Source organism: Trichechus manatus, unplaced genomic scaffold (assembly GCF_000243295.1).
Source record: "Trichechus manatus latirostris isolate Lorelei unplaced genomic scaffold, TriManLat1.0 scaffold00053, whole genome shotgun sequence".
In the NCBI taxonomy this organism is placed as follows: domain Eukaryota; kingdom Metazoa; phylum Chordata; class Mammalia; order Sirenia; family Trichechidae; genus Trichechus; species Trichechus manatus.
In genome coordinates this window covers 11,936,042-11,951,197 of record NW_004443989.1, presented here as the reverse complement: position 1 = coordinate 11,951,197, position 15,156 = coordinate 11,936,042, and positions in this window count along the sequence as shown.

Here is a 15,156-nt window from a genome sequence, read left to right as displayed (position 1 = left end):
CAGCCTTCTGCACTTCCCAGGAGAGAGCAGCCACCCTGCCAACATCCCTAGCTCCAGATCTTGCCCACCTCCCCCCACCCCTCCACTCTCCTCCTCATCCTGCCAGCTCCACCCTCCAACCCACCCCTGCCCTCTTCCCAGAGGCTGACATCCTGAGCCCATGGGCAGTTGGCCGGCCACATCAGCCTGGTCTCCTGCCCTGTCTCCACAAGTAGGAGAGGTGACCACAGTGAGTTCCAGGCCTGAACCACGGGGAGCTGGCCAGCTCCTCCCGCCATGGACACAGAGGTGGCAGCTGGATACCTCAACGCCTGTCTGAGCACTGGGCCCCTCTGGATGCTGCTGTGGCCAACACCCTATCCAGTGGCTTAGAACCCACATCTGCCGGCCTCACTCTGCCTGGCCCACCACCCTGCACACACCTCCACACGCACCTGCAGGCCCACCTGCCACTTGGGCTCATGGTGACCGCGCCTGGGTCCCCCTCCTCCTCTTGAGTCTCCCACAGCTGCCTGTCTCTGGGCCCCTAGGTGTCTGTCCTTTTCGCAAGTACCTGGCTGTGGCTCTGCTGGTAGGACGGCCCCACCCTCTTACCTAGAGGCAGCAATTTTGCATCATCCTGGCCAGGCGCACTCAGACCTGAACGAAGTTGAAGCCCCATCAGTCCCTCATAAGAGGGATGAAAAGGTGGGGACTGAACAGAGGGCCAGCGTTCCCAGGGTTTATAGAGAGCACTGTGTCCATGGAGTCAGGTGGGGAGGGGTTCTGGTCAGTTGCTGCTCTCTGCATTGTCTCCGTGCACCTCGGGCCCAGGACTCTTGCAGTTTTGCCTATGGTCAGTGGACATAGGACAAAATGTGGTGGACACTGAGGGGGCGAGGAGGAAGGAGGCATAGGGGGCAGTGTGGGTTCTAGGGAGTGGCTTGGGGGCAGCCTGGCCTGGGTTTAATCCCAGCCACTTGCTATCTGGTCTTTGCCCAGTCCTGCGACCTTTCTAGCCTCCGGTTTCTCATCTGTAAAGTGGGATGATAATCCTGACTGCACACTAGTTCATGGAAGGGAGCAACTGGGCCAGTCCGGAATTCACCCCAGGAAGCGGCGGCTGTTGCCACCAGGCTCAGTTCCCTGTCTGGGAGGAGCTGCCGGAGTCAGGGCAGAGCTGCCTAAGAGGGACTGATGGACAGACAGAGGCCTTTGGCAGGCTCAGCAGCCCCTGCCCTCGTAACTGCCCACCACCCTGCCCTGGGGTCACCCCACTGCCTGGTTCCAGGCCTCTGGGGTCAAGTCCTTTGCTATAACTTGCTGCTCTGACCCATGGTAGCTGTCACTACAACAGGATAAAATAAGAACCAAGGTGTTTTATGGAGCACCGTGGTGCTGGGAGTATCGCAGGTCCGTCAGTCTAACTGCCCCAGTGACCTGAGGGGCAGGAGCCCATGCTGGAGGGAACAGGGGCTCTGAGAGGGTAGGTCACTTCCCAAGGCCCCAAAGCTGGATGAGAGCCAGACCCCCCCCAGGGGCCAGCCAGCATCCATCTGGGACCTTCCCTGCACTGCTGGTGGAGCTTGGGCAGAGCAGGGTGCTGTGTCCAGGCCACGTTCCCTCTCTGTCTCCCCAGCCCGCCCCCTCTCCTGTGTTGCTGGCAAAGTCATAAGCTATGCGTGGAGTGTAGAAATAAAAACATGCTCCGCAGAACAAATGGTGTTAATTTGCAGCGCGCTAGCAGCCAGCATTAGCGAAGTGCCTGGAGGGCGGGCGCAGCAGCTGCGCCGGAATTAACGGCGGCACACAGTGAATTAGCAGGGCCATGCATCACCATCAGCAGACACAGCCACCGTGGGCTGAGCGCCCTGAACCCCAACACCTGAGGGCAGAGGCGGATCTGGGTTTATAGGCCCTCTCCCCTCCCGAAGTTCCCTGCCAGGGTGTCCAGGGCCCTGCCATCTGCCCACCCCCAGCCCCACCCAGGCCAGATATGCGTGATGTGGATTTCCTCCTCTGGGAACCAGGATCACTGCATCATAGTGTGGCAGTTTGGTTGACCTTGCCTATTGGACCCCCAAAATATGTCCTAGAGCCAGTCCTGCATTGGACCTGGTGCTCCTACTGTCCTCTCCCTGGCCACCCAGCCCTAGCTGTGTGCTCACAGGACACCCTCCCTCCATCCTCACCCAAGGTTCACACTCCAGGCCTTTTTCCAAGACACCCTCCCCCAACTCGGGGCTAATTAATTCACTTGTCTATTCCCTACTGTTTATTACGCGCTATCGAGCACTAGGAGCCGTGCATCCGTATTGATCACTGACGATGCTGGAGGCTCTGAGATGCACTGCTTCTCCCGGGCCATGCATCTCCTTCCGCCCACAACCTTCCATCCGTCCAGTTGACAAGTGTCTGCCCTGGGTGTTAGGACAAGGCTGCCAATTGCACATCACATCCTGATGGGCGATTCCAGGAACTTCATTGTGTCTGATGACTATTTAACACTATCCATCCATCTGTGCCGCCTCCTTGCCGCCAGCGGGCGCCTCTGCTTTCATTTGTTCTCTTGACCCTTCTAACCCTCCCTGAAAGGACAGAAAGGGGGGTGCTAGGAGGGCAGGGCATGGAGGGAGGACAGGGTGGCCTATCTTCTGGGTCCTCATGGAGGAGCCTAGGAGCCCCTTATGAGCTCCTGTTGCCGGTTTCCCAGTTCTTGTCCTGATTTTCTGCAGACCCTTCTGGGTAGGAGGGTCATCCTGGAATTGTATGATCTCTCACCCCTGGGAAACTGGCTCCTCCTGCTGAGGTCATTGCTGGGCTCCCAGGGCCTTCAGTGAATAACACTTATGGGTTCATGGATGAAAGAACAGATAGACAGGTGGATGGATAAGCTAATTAACAGGATCCTGAACTCAGAATCTCAGGACTTTAGACAAGGTAGGATCTCTGGAGAGCATCTTGTTCAATGCTCCTACTGTATAGGTGGGGAAACTGGGACCAAAAGAGAGCAAGTGACATGACCGAAGTTACACTCTGGGCTAGAATCTGCATGCTTGTCTCTTGCCTCCTTGGGGCCCAGTCCCAAACATCTTCTTCCTGGTGGAAGTGTGTGGGCATCACCTCTCTGACCGAGGATGAGGAAAGCCTCTAGGCTCTGGGTGATCCTGAGACCCCTGTCCTGCCTGCTGGTCCAGCAAGGGTACTGATAACGCTGAACCATAAGGTTGTCACTCTGGATGACACCTAAGCCCTCGGGGGGGGGGGGTCTGAGTCACCAACAAATCCTCTTTTGCCCTTCTAGGAAAGGGGAGGATATCTATACTTGCTGAAACGCTTCTTCTCAGTTATCCTGTTAACTGAAAACACACACTATTTGGGAGTCTTGGATTTTTCTGATCTGACTCCCTCAGGCTGTGGCTTAAACTCACGTGGTAGGCTCTGGTCTCAGGCAGAGAGCAGCAGGTCTCGGTACTTGCTTGGATGAGCCACTTCCTAGTTTTCTCCTTTGGTCTTCATCCCTCACTGAAAGCATTCCTTGAGGGAACAGGAGGAAGTATAGGCCCATGAACTGGGTTTTGGTGTCAGAAAGACCTAGGTTCGAGCTCAGGTTCTGCTACTTATTAGCTAGGGACCCCAGGCCTCAGTGTCTTCTTCTGCAGATTGAGGATAACAATAGCACCTACCTCAGAGGGTTGTGGAGGAGCCAATGAAATAACGTGTTTAAACAGTTTTGCATGGTGTCTAGTACAAAGTAAGTGCTCAAAAATGGCAGGGATCACAGTAATGATGATGGTGGTAGTGATGGTGGCGGTGATGGTAGTGACGATGATGCTGGTGGTGATGATTTTGGTGTTGGTGATAATGGTGATGATGATGGTGGTGGTGGTGACGGTGACAGTGATGCTTGCAGTGTGAGCGGGCCTTCGATCAGTGTATGAATCTTCCCCAGGCCTCCCATACTGTTAAGCACACATTTCAGACAGGAGCCTCCTTATCCTCTGAGGATGCAAAATAGTGTGTCCAGCAGAATTAGGGTTGCCTAATCAATCCTCTTGCCAACTTCTCAATGGACAGATCTTGAGCGTGTTGAGCTCAGGGTCAGGTGCTGTGGGTTCTACCAAGATGCAGCACACAGGCAAATCCCTGTAGGACTTAGTGACAAGTTGGAAGAACGCACTTTCAGACTCTGGAAATACTAAATCCCATACAAGAATAAGAGACAGGCATCACATAAGGAGTGGCATGGGGAGCAGGGAGGTGGGTACCTGGGCTGGGTAGTCAGAACGGAGGTACAGGTGTGGAGGAGGGCATTCCAGGACCGAGTCCTATGCTGAACACAACCGAGGTGGGATGGGCCCTGGGTCTGAGGACGCTGGCAGGTGTGTGGAGGAGGCTGGACAGATGGGCTGGGATGATTCAGGAAGGGCTGAGTCTGTCAGGCAAGGTGGTCGGGCTTTACATGTAGGTGAGGAAAGGGTCCAGGGTGGGGCTGCACCAGTCCTTAGCTTTCTGAGCCAGGGCCTAGCTTTCCATCCCGCTGCCTTTGTGGAGATTCCTGCTGTTTAAACTCCTGCTTTGCCAAGAAACTCCATTTTGAAATGTAATTTCACCCGTAACTGCAGGCTATCAAATAGCTGCATGGGAGGACACTCCAGCTGAAGTGAGTTGGAGGTGATAGTTCACATGCTCAACCACCCTTCTCTGATCCCCTTGGAGGTCTCTCAGTGGGACTCAAGGGCTTGCTGGACACAACTTGATATCGACTGTCCTAGACCAGGCCCAGCGGAAATGACCAGCCTCCCAGTACGGCTGCCATCACTACGGCACCCTCAACCCCGAGTCCTAAACAGCAGGCCAGATTCCACAGGGGCAGGGGCTCTTATTTGCTGGGGTGAGTCTGTGGGGCTTGGCTGGTAGGGACAAGGAAGGTGGGAGGCAGCTAATTCCGAGCCCATCCGGCCAGGGTGGCTGGCGGTCACTGCTGGGTTACATCTGCCGCACAGCAGAGTGGCTCCAGATGTGCCAGAAGGACCATGCTCGAATTTCAATTTCTTCTTTTCACAGTCACTTCCAGCACCCCCTCAGCACCACGTGAACGCAGCCTGCTCGTTTGAATGCGTAATTAGCCCGAGCATCCTACCTCGCTAATTTTGAGGCAGGAGGAGAGAGTGGAGCGGGGTTGAGGAATTTGCATATTAATTTAGCCGAGGGAGAGAAAAATTGTTTACCACTTCCTTCTCTCAGTTGCTCACAGAGGACTTAACTCTCTCCTGGCTGATGGGGAGAGGGTGTGCAGGGCAGTGCAGCTAGCCCAAAGGCTACCCGGCTCACCCAGGCTCAGGGCTTAGCCAGCAGTCTCCTTTCTTTGCAGGACCCACCTGGAGTCCCCTCAGGTGCCATACAATGCAAGGACGGGCGTTACCCAGGATCTGCTAATGTCCCCAGCTCCCCTCCTCTGCTGGTCCTATGATGGTTTCCAATGATTGGGGATCCCTGGGTCCCCAGTAGCACTCTGTCATCTTCATCTATTTATTTAGTCCACAGCATTTCACTGCACAGCAATTCAGCCCCAGCACAGTGCTAGGCATGTAACGGAAGACCCACAAAGCCGCCCTCCCACCAGGACAGTGGTACCTACAGAGAGGTGGCCTGCAGGAGGGTGAAATATGGCAAAGAGCCCTCCAATTTCAGTGTGGAGGGAGCAGGCTTCCCCAGGGTTATCTGTACAGACTTCGTGGATAGGCGGTATTTGCCCTGGCCTTGTAGGAGCAGCAGGATTTTGACTGGCAGAGGAGAGCGTTCCTCCAAGGGCTGGCACTAGTGACAGGAAGGGCTAGGGAATAGGGGCAGGGAGCACCAAGGAGACATATGGGGAGGCTGGACCACTAGGGCTGACTAGATCTGGGGGCTTGTGGGGGTGTTAGACTCTGGACAGGCTTGTGGGGTTTGGTTGTGAAAGGCCTGGTATGATGGGCTGACGAATGTGGCCACATTCTGGAGCCACACCAAGTCTAGATGGCGAGTGATGTATCTGAGCCATTCTGGGAAGCATTAATGCAGCAGACAGGTCATGCTAGCTCCCATGGGAACCTCCTCCACTCCACAGTCCGATTCTAGATGAAGTAGCAGTTCCAGCCTTCCCCCTCCTCTCTAGAGACAGCTTCCATCTGCTTCCCCTAGCCTGACCCAAGACAGACTCAGCCAGAACCCAGGTAAAAAGGAAAGAAGCAAGTGGTAGTCAGGATCCACCTACCTATCCTACCCCATGGCATCTGGACCACCCAAGCTCACTCTGCTTTTGGCCTGGCCTTGCAATGACTGTGTTGGAGCCCAGGTTCAGAGCAGTTGATGGAGAAGAAACCACTACAGAGACATCAGTAGGCTCTGGTTGGTGTATTGATGCCTCCTGAGGGCCGGCACTGTGTGGGGCATTGATACTCATAAGCTTCTACCATGTTCAATTACCACGCTATCAAAATACCACCTTACCAACACCGCCTTCCCACCCCCTCATCCATCCACCCATGCATCCACTCATCCACCCATCATCCACCCACCTACCCATCCATCCATCCATCAATCATCATTTATCCATTCATCCACCCATCATCAACCTGTCCGTCTATCCATCCATCCATGCATTCATCCATCATCCATCATCTATCCATCATCCATCCATCAACCATCCATCCATCATCTATCTACCCATCCATCCATCCATCATCCATCTACCCATCCATCCATCCATCCATTCATCCATCATCCATCATCTATCCATCATCCATCCATCATCCATCCATCCATCCATCATCGATCTACCCACCCATCCATCTACTTATCTGTTCTCTGTCCATCTACCTGTCCATCTATCATTTATTGATTTCTTACTATGTGCTAGGTGCTGAGGCAGATTACAAGATGATTATACCCTTGGCTATGACCCCAAGACACTAACAAGAAAGTGAAGACGTGTGCACTGATAGCTATAATATTAGACCATAGAATAAGATGAACCCTAGGAAAGGAATGAGGAGTCATCGCCTATTGGGGCTGTAGGAGAGGTGGCGATATCTGAGCTGGTCCATTAAGGACAAGTCATCCCAGGACAGAGACAGTTGGTCGAGGAAGGCACTCGGATGGAAGCAGAAGCAGGCACCAGGGCCACTCAAGCTGTGACTTTGAGCTGGTCCTGCCACCCCCACCCGACGAGCCTCAGTTTCTTTAAGCGTAACAGTCAAGGCCTGGACCCATCACTAACCAATTACAGCATTCTCCTGCACCTCGTGGGAGTTCCAGGGTGCGTTGCCTTTCAGCCAGTGCCAAGAGGCAGACAACATGGGCCTCCCAACTAGGTGAGCTCCGAAATCCCATCCAGCTGGAGCGCTTGGGGCTGACCTTCCTCCCCAGGTCACTCCAGGGTCCCTGTGCCATCAGCAGGGAAGCTCACACAGGGGAACAAAGTTCTCTTCATGATCCCGAAAGAGACTGGGACCACGAGGCCTGTGAGCATTCTGCGCCACCAAGATTCCCATCAGCAAGAGGATAGTGTGGCCTGAGGCTTGCACCCACAACGGGGAGGGGATTGCTTGATGGGGCATGTCTCAGCCTGACCCACTGCTCCCAAGACTCCCCTGCCACAAACCTTTCCTCCCCTCATCTTTGCATGTGATGAGTGATGTGGCTCTAGGGTCACAAAGACCCAGAATAGAAGACCTTGGCTCTACATGGACTAGCTTCATGACCAGGATGAAATGCTCTCCTCTCAGGCTCTGTTAAGGCCTCTGAGGACCCAAAGCCACCCTCTACGGATTATGCACGGTGCTCAGCACACGGCACATGCTCAATGGATGACAGCAACAAGAGTAAGCATGTCCTTGTTCCAGAAGCCAAGAAACAACCAGGATGGAGACCATGGAGACAGGGACAGGGACATGGTCCATCTCAGGGAAGGGAGCCCTGGGAAAGTAGGGGCAGGAGCTGCCCTGCAAAAGCAAGCACAGGTACTGTAAGACTAGATAGCACTGGGAGTCCACCATGGTGGGAAGCAGCACTGCAGCAGGAATCCATGATCCGATGAGCCCAGAACGGGAGAGCTCTGTGGTATAAGGGGAGGAGGAGGAGGGTGCGCAGCCCAGGGTGGTCATGCACAGCCCACCAGCAGGGACCAGGCAGCGGCAGCTCTAGACACCCTCGAGAGAGTAGAACCTGACACAACCTCAGCCGGCTCACTGACCAGGTTCCCGGCCAGGCCCTTTTTGTGGGTCCCTCTGCCCGGGGGAGGAGGGCTCTGGCTGATGGCAGCAGCAAGGGAGGAGGGAGAGTAGAGGGAATTCAGGCAGCAACGGGTGCAGAAGCTCTCATGCTGCTATTGGTGGAGTACCTGCAGATCAAGTGCCAACAGAAACCGCGTGTGCAGGAGGCCGAGACAACCCCAGAACCTCCACAGCTGCAAACTGAGCCCCTGGGTAACCCAGCTGTCATCGAGGGAGACCTCTTTATGGAAGTGTCCCAGCTAACATCGGAGCAGGAGTAGAGGCAAAGGGCATGCACTGGGCGACCCCAGGAAGCCCAAGCAGCTGGTGGAGCCACAGCAGCTGCCAGAGCAACCCCCAAGTGCCATCCCCAAGAGCCACCCCTGAGCATCATCCCTGGAGCGCCACACTCGCGTGCCACTCCCAAATGCTACACCCTCAATTGCCAGCCAGGCCTTGGGAGTCCAGTGCAGGGACACGCCACCTCCATGTAGTCTCGCCAGAAGTAAATCACGCCTGAGTCTGCCCAGGCTTCTAGAGCCAATGACTAAGCTACAGGAAATACCGGGGATAGACGGACCTGCTCAGTGACACCATGGGGGTACAGCTGGCAACACCCAACCGTGGTAATTGCCATAGGACAAATGCCAGTTCTTTAAAGACAAGTGACAAGGGGTGAAGGAGCTGGGGGACCCACAGGTGAAAGAGACTATGAGGACACAGTGGCCCCTAGCATCGCCACAGTCATTCCTAGAGGCAGTAACTCTGCTTCCTCAACGTCACCAAACATGTGGCCAACACCATAGATGTGTCACAAGTGCCGGAAAACAGATTTCTATGGTCTGTTGCTCTGGATGAGAGCTTCTGAACTTTAATAAGTGCCAAAATCACCTGGGAGGTGAACAGTAGATCCCTAGTTCGCCATGGAGGGTCTGTGTTAGAGTACCTGAGGTGGGTGCAGCCTGGGAACCTGCAATGAACAGATTCCCCAAGCAATGCAGTGCGGGGGTTCCCTGGAACACACTTTGAGAAACATGGCCTTCTCTGCATGGGCGCCTAGACACTGCAGAGGAGAAATGCTTGCAAATGGATGGAGTGTGGCATGCTCTGAGACGCGGTTCCTAGCACTGTGGAAGGGCCTGGAGCAGGGCCCTGGGGATGAGGGGCCTGCCACAGCCCCAGACAGAATGTGGGAGCAATCGAGGTGAGGGCTCATGATGTCAGGTGAGATGAGGGTGGCGGCAGAGGCCAGCTCCGAATGCCTTCTTACTGCCATCCATGTCAGCCAGCTGTCCCTTCTGGCAGAACTCAGCAGGGGTGCCAGCCTCTCCCGCCTCTTCTTCCTCAGGGGAGCTGAAGGATTGGAAAGCTGAGGCCCAGCAGGGCAGGGGAGCACTGGGAGGCGCCTTGGGCAGAGCAGTCCCAGCCTGGTGACTCTGGGCGGCAGGAGGGCAGGAAGGGCCATGGCCAGGCTGATGCAGAGCATGGAGGGCGTGCTGAGTGGGTGGCGCTGCCCCGAGGCCCTGGGGGGCAGGCACAGCTCGCTCGGGCCCCCGTGCCCCCTCACCCAGTGAGCCTACGTTTCCTTTGTTTGGCTCTGTGGGCATTGCATCAGGGCTCAGGGGTGATCTGTCTACCTCCCGCAGTGGCTGTCATCCCCATCTGCAAGCCAGCATCAGCTAACTGTCATTAAAATGCCCAGGCCTGACAGGTAGGGAAGGCCGACTGGAGACTCACCACTGAGGGCCTCACCCAGGAGCCAGGCTGGATGCCAGCTCTTCCCATGAGTGCTCCACCTCTCAGACCGGCCCTTTCTGGACCCCCGTGGCTACAATGAAAATGGCAGCCAGGGCCAGACTCTCAGGGAGGCTGTAGTCTCGGGTGGGTGTGCTCTCGGAGGCCGTGCTCTTGGTGGGGACAGACTCTTGGAGGGCTGAATTCTCTGGGAGTATACTCTTGGGAGGGGCTTATTGTCAGGGGGCTGAACTCTCACGGCGGGGGTGATCTCAAGGGGCGTATACTCTCAGGGGCCATACCTTAAGAGGGTCTGGACTCTTGAGGGGGCTGAACTCTCAGGGGGTGTACTCTTGGTGAGGCGTACTCTAGGTGGGGTCAGGCACACTGGTCCTGGCCTCCACGTGGACCCTGCAGGGGAAACTTACCCTGGGCTCCTGTAAGGCCCCAGCCTCCAGGCCTGCATGGCTGCCAGGTGCTCAGCTCCTTGGAGTAGGGCACCCCTTTCTCAAGCAGGGTGGGCACTAGGCCTCGGGTCACAGACCTTGGTACAGACCTACCTCCATGGGAACATGATGCCCAGGAGGCTAGTGTGCAGCACCCCTCCCTGCAAGGAGGTAGGACTGCATGCCTGGGCAAGGGTCTGCCCAGGAAGTCCATTCTCACCACCCCCACTCTGAGGTCTCCCTCTGCATCATGGACCCTTGGTCAGGTCTCAGGGACCCTGCTGGGCTGGTGGGAGCCATATGAGGCTGGCACCCCCAGAAGGGGCCCTTACCATCAGAGGTCGGCTCAGAGCTGCCTCTCTCCAGTGCCCACACGCAGTCAGACCCAGAGGAAGGGTCTAGAGCTGCCCCAAGGAACACACCCTTCAGGTTGGCAAGGGCACAGGGGACAGAGGCCCTGAGAAGCCCCATCTTCCCTCCCTTGCTCTGGGCTGGGGAGGGGTTGGCACGTGGAGGGTTAAGTGCTGATTATCGCTTTGTCTCCGCATCAGTGTACATAATGGGCTCCTCATTTGCATACTGCAGCGTGCGCTCAATTAAAATGAACTTTTAATTTCTTCTAAGTAAATTACTTCTTGCCGGTACGTGACGCTCACAAATGTCAGAATAATGGGTGTGCCTTAATGAGCTGGGGGAAGGGGCATGGGGGCTACAAGGAAGAGCCCTGAGTGTACATGCCCACATGCACAGGGACATGCATAACGGAGACGTACAATGGACAGATGCAAAGACGGACACACGGACTGTGCGTAGATGGCACACACAAACCCCCTGGGGCAGTGCACGGACCATGGCCCCATGCTGGCCACCTCACCCCTCTATGCACAGGCCCAGACCTCGAGCCTTGTTCATGCACCCAGCCTATCGTGTAACCACCACGCCACACATGGCACACACCCACACAGGGACACATGGACATGTGTGTTCTCAACAAGCCTCACCCCCTTTCTTTTTCTCTTGTTGTGTTGCGTGTCCCGGTGTCAGGCCTGAAACAAAGAACCAGAATCCAGAGCAACAAGCAGGCAGGGGCTGGATACCCAGGGCTGCATCGGGGGAGAGCAACCCTGCTGGCCTTGGAGAGCCAGTCCTCCTTCCATAAACCTCACACCTGCAGCATTGGAGTAGGCAGACGGGAGTGCTCCGACTGGGTGGAGGAGGGGTGGCAGCTCAGGAAGGTGAAACAGTCTGCCCAACACACAGTTCAGCTGGGAGCTGGCGGGGACCAGGTCTGTCTGCTCCCTAGCTGGCTCTGTCCGCCCTTTGGGAAGTGGATATCAGAAAACGTGGAGGTAGCATCAGTCTCCCACTGCCCAGGCAGGGATGGGCTGAGAAGAAGCAGGGCCAAGTCTCCAAGACCCCTGCCTGCCCCCCTGCCCTCCGCAGCACCTGAGGCTTGACTCCCGCACCTTCGGCTCAGGGTGGCCTCATTCAGCACCTTGGAGAGAGCCCAGACACAGCCAGGACCCCAAGCAGAGGCAATGGGCTGACCTCTGACTCCGGAGGGGACGAAAAGGGGGTGGGGGGGGCTGGAGGCCCTGGGAGGATGTCATGAGCATAAGGCCCTGCCACAGACCTAGGATCAAGTCCAGGTTCTGAGCTCCCAGCAGCCTACTGGACACGAGATCACCCCCATCCCCAGCAAGGCCCGCTTGTCAGCTTTGCACATGCCCACCTAGGCCTGGGGGGTGGCTCCATGTGGCTGCAGATCCCTAGCACCTACTAGGTGCTGAGCAAATGCTCCCTTCTGTTCTCAGTCCCTCTTACCTCCCACTCCCTGGAGCTTCTTACCTTTAGCACCCCCAGGCTTCTGGGCTCTGTCCGGGGGGTCCTATGTCAGCCAGGCATGCCTGGGGTGATTTAGGCACCATGACCCCTGCCCCCATGTGTGCAGAGCATGTGCCTAGTAACGGGCTTGACTCTCTCGGGGCTGGAAACTGGCGGGGGCGCTCTTTCTGGAAGACACTGAATCATACCACATGCCCTGGACACAGGCTTCACATCCACGCGAGACCTCCCAGGCTTGCCCCTCAGCCCTAGGGCTTGGAGCACTAACCAGCCCCAGGCTCCCCCATGACCCGACTTCCACATGGCCTAGAAGAGTGAGGCACGAGTGGGGTCCCTGGTCTCTGGACCCAGACAATCTAGACTGCTGTCTCACCTCACTCTCTTTCTGGTGCTGTTTCCCTACCTGTAAAGTGGAGGAGCAGGAGGGTGGCAGCCTCAACTCAGGGGTAGGTGGAGATGGGGGTGGGGTCTGCAGGGTTGAGCTCCGGGGAAAGCCCAGGTGGGCTGCGGGGTGATTCCTACACGTGGGGAAGGTGCCCTGAGGCCAGCCTGGCTGGGGGTGAGGGCGGTGGTGGCCATTGAGGAGGGTGGAGATATGGGCTTCCAGGTGCTCCTCTCTTGTCCTCCAACACAGCCTTCGGTGAGCAGATGGAGAAACCAAGGCCTGGGGGCTCACTGTGCTGGCATGGGCCTCCTAGGGGGCAGGATGAAGGGTGCAGCCTGGCCTGACCAGCAGAGGCCCTGTGGGAGCAGGGGGCACCGGAGTTCTCATGTGTCTGCTCTCAGAACCCTATAGTCTTGCACCTGTGGGGTGAGGGGCAATGGAGAGGAAGCAGAAGAGATGAAGGCACAAGCCAAGAATGAGAGACCAGATCAGAGAGGGCAGCATGAGGCAAGGGTTCGGTGAGAAGGGCCTGAAACAGCAGCCTTTGCACACCCCTCCACATTTCCAGAACTTTCCATGGCTCCCTATGCCTCAATGCCAAGCAGCCCCCCAGCATGCCATTTCCCGCCTCCCACCTGTGCCAAAGCAGCCCCTTCACCTGGAACGTCACTGCCCCCTGACTGCTGGACAAGACTCTCCCAGCCCAGCTGGATGGTCACCATGTGCCCTGCCCCTCCCCCCACAGAATTCTTCTCTCTCCTGATCTGCCATAAATGATGTGGATGTTGCGCTGACAGCACTAGGGACTGGGGCAGTGTGACTGTGCCACATGTTACCTCCCCAGAGCACAGAGATCAGCTGCGCATGCTGTGGGACGCAGGAGAAATCCAGAAATGTGAGGCTCCCTCACTCAGCTGTGTGCACACCTTCCAAGCCAAGGGTCACCATCTCTTCCCTAGGCTCTGGCTGTATCTGAGTTGTGAACCTGTGCCCTCACCAGCTGGGACACCCCACCAGTTCCCTGCCCTTGGGGAAGGGGGCACTTACTCCCTCACCCCCATCCTGGCGCTTGTGCCTTTAAGAGGATGATAAGTCCTACACTAGCTCCTTTCTCCCTGTTTCTCATGCTAGTCTCTCTCCCCCTGGGTAGGTTCTGACAATTACAGCTTCCCTGGCAGCTGGTGTGTGCTTGTGTGTGCGTGCATGCGTGCATGTGTGTGTGTGTGCGTGTGTGTACGTGTGCGTGTCTATCTGTGCACATGAGGTGATTGGAGCCCAGCTTTCCCCCATCACTGAAATTTACATTGAACCACAAATTAATTTCATAATTTTTTCCTCTCTAATTATGCCAACATCTGCTGCAAAGCCAAGCTGTGCACATGCATTTTAATATTCTCTCCCCCTCCTCTCCTCCACACAGCATCGCTGCCTGTGTCTGTGCTGAACTTTCCAATAATGATCGCCTACAGAAGATCTCGACTTCCATTCCTCTTGCCTTTCAAGAGGGGGAGAGAGAGAATGGAGAAGAAAAGGGATGGAAATAAAGGAGAAGAGAGAGAGAGACAGAGAAAGAGAGAATTAGAGAGAGAGGAGAGGGAAGACTGGAGAAGAAAGGAGAGACAAATAATGAGCAGGTCCCACATCAATGTCTCAAGGCAGGAGCTGTGGGGTGGGGGGTGGAGGGGGACGACTGACAGTCATTTTCTTTGTTGCTGTAGAAGCAGAGGATGGATATGGAGGAGACAGAAAGAAGAAAGGACAAAAGAGGAGGGAGGAAGAGAAGGAAGGGGGGGGTGAAGCCAGATGGTGAAGAGAAAGAGGGAATGGAGGAGGGAGAGGGCGGAGGAAGGGAAAGGGCAAGAGGGAGCCTGGAGGGGAGCAAAAGCAGAAGACGGGGGGTACCCCCAAAAACGCACCCCTCTGGGCCAGAAGAAGCACTTTGTCTGCCCCTTGTCCTTAGAGACAGATGATGTGGGCCACTTTCCCACACACTGGGGAGAACTATAGTTACAAATAAGGTCGTTTTCCACTTCCTATGACCACCGGCCAGAATTAGGGAGAGGAGACTCCTGCTCCCACCTCCACACCCCCATTTTCACCAAATTTCCCAAGAGGGCTGGAAACTCTGAGGCAGGGCAAGCTTGGCCTCAGTTGCTGCTCATCTTAGGATGACCCGGCACCTTCACTGGGTGACATTCTCCTTGGGTCCCTGAGAGGAGGGCTGGACTGGGCATATGTACACAGGTACGCACACCTGTTCTCTTTCAGGTGTGCTGGGGAAGAACACTGGGGACCACTACCCACCCCAACTTACTTGCTTCCCACCCTGGACCCACAGGCAGCTCCAGGCTCCCCACCTGCTGAAATGTGGACAGTACCCAGAGGCTCTGCAAGACTCAGGGGCCCAGAGAAGTTCCCATCATGATTCTCCTCAACCCTGGACTCAGTGTGTGAGCGTGTGTGTGTCATGTGTGTAGCATGTGTACACATATGTACATGTGTGCATGTGTGT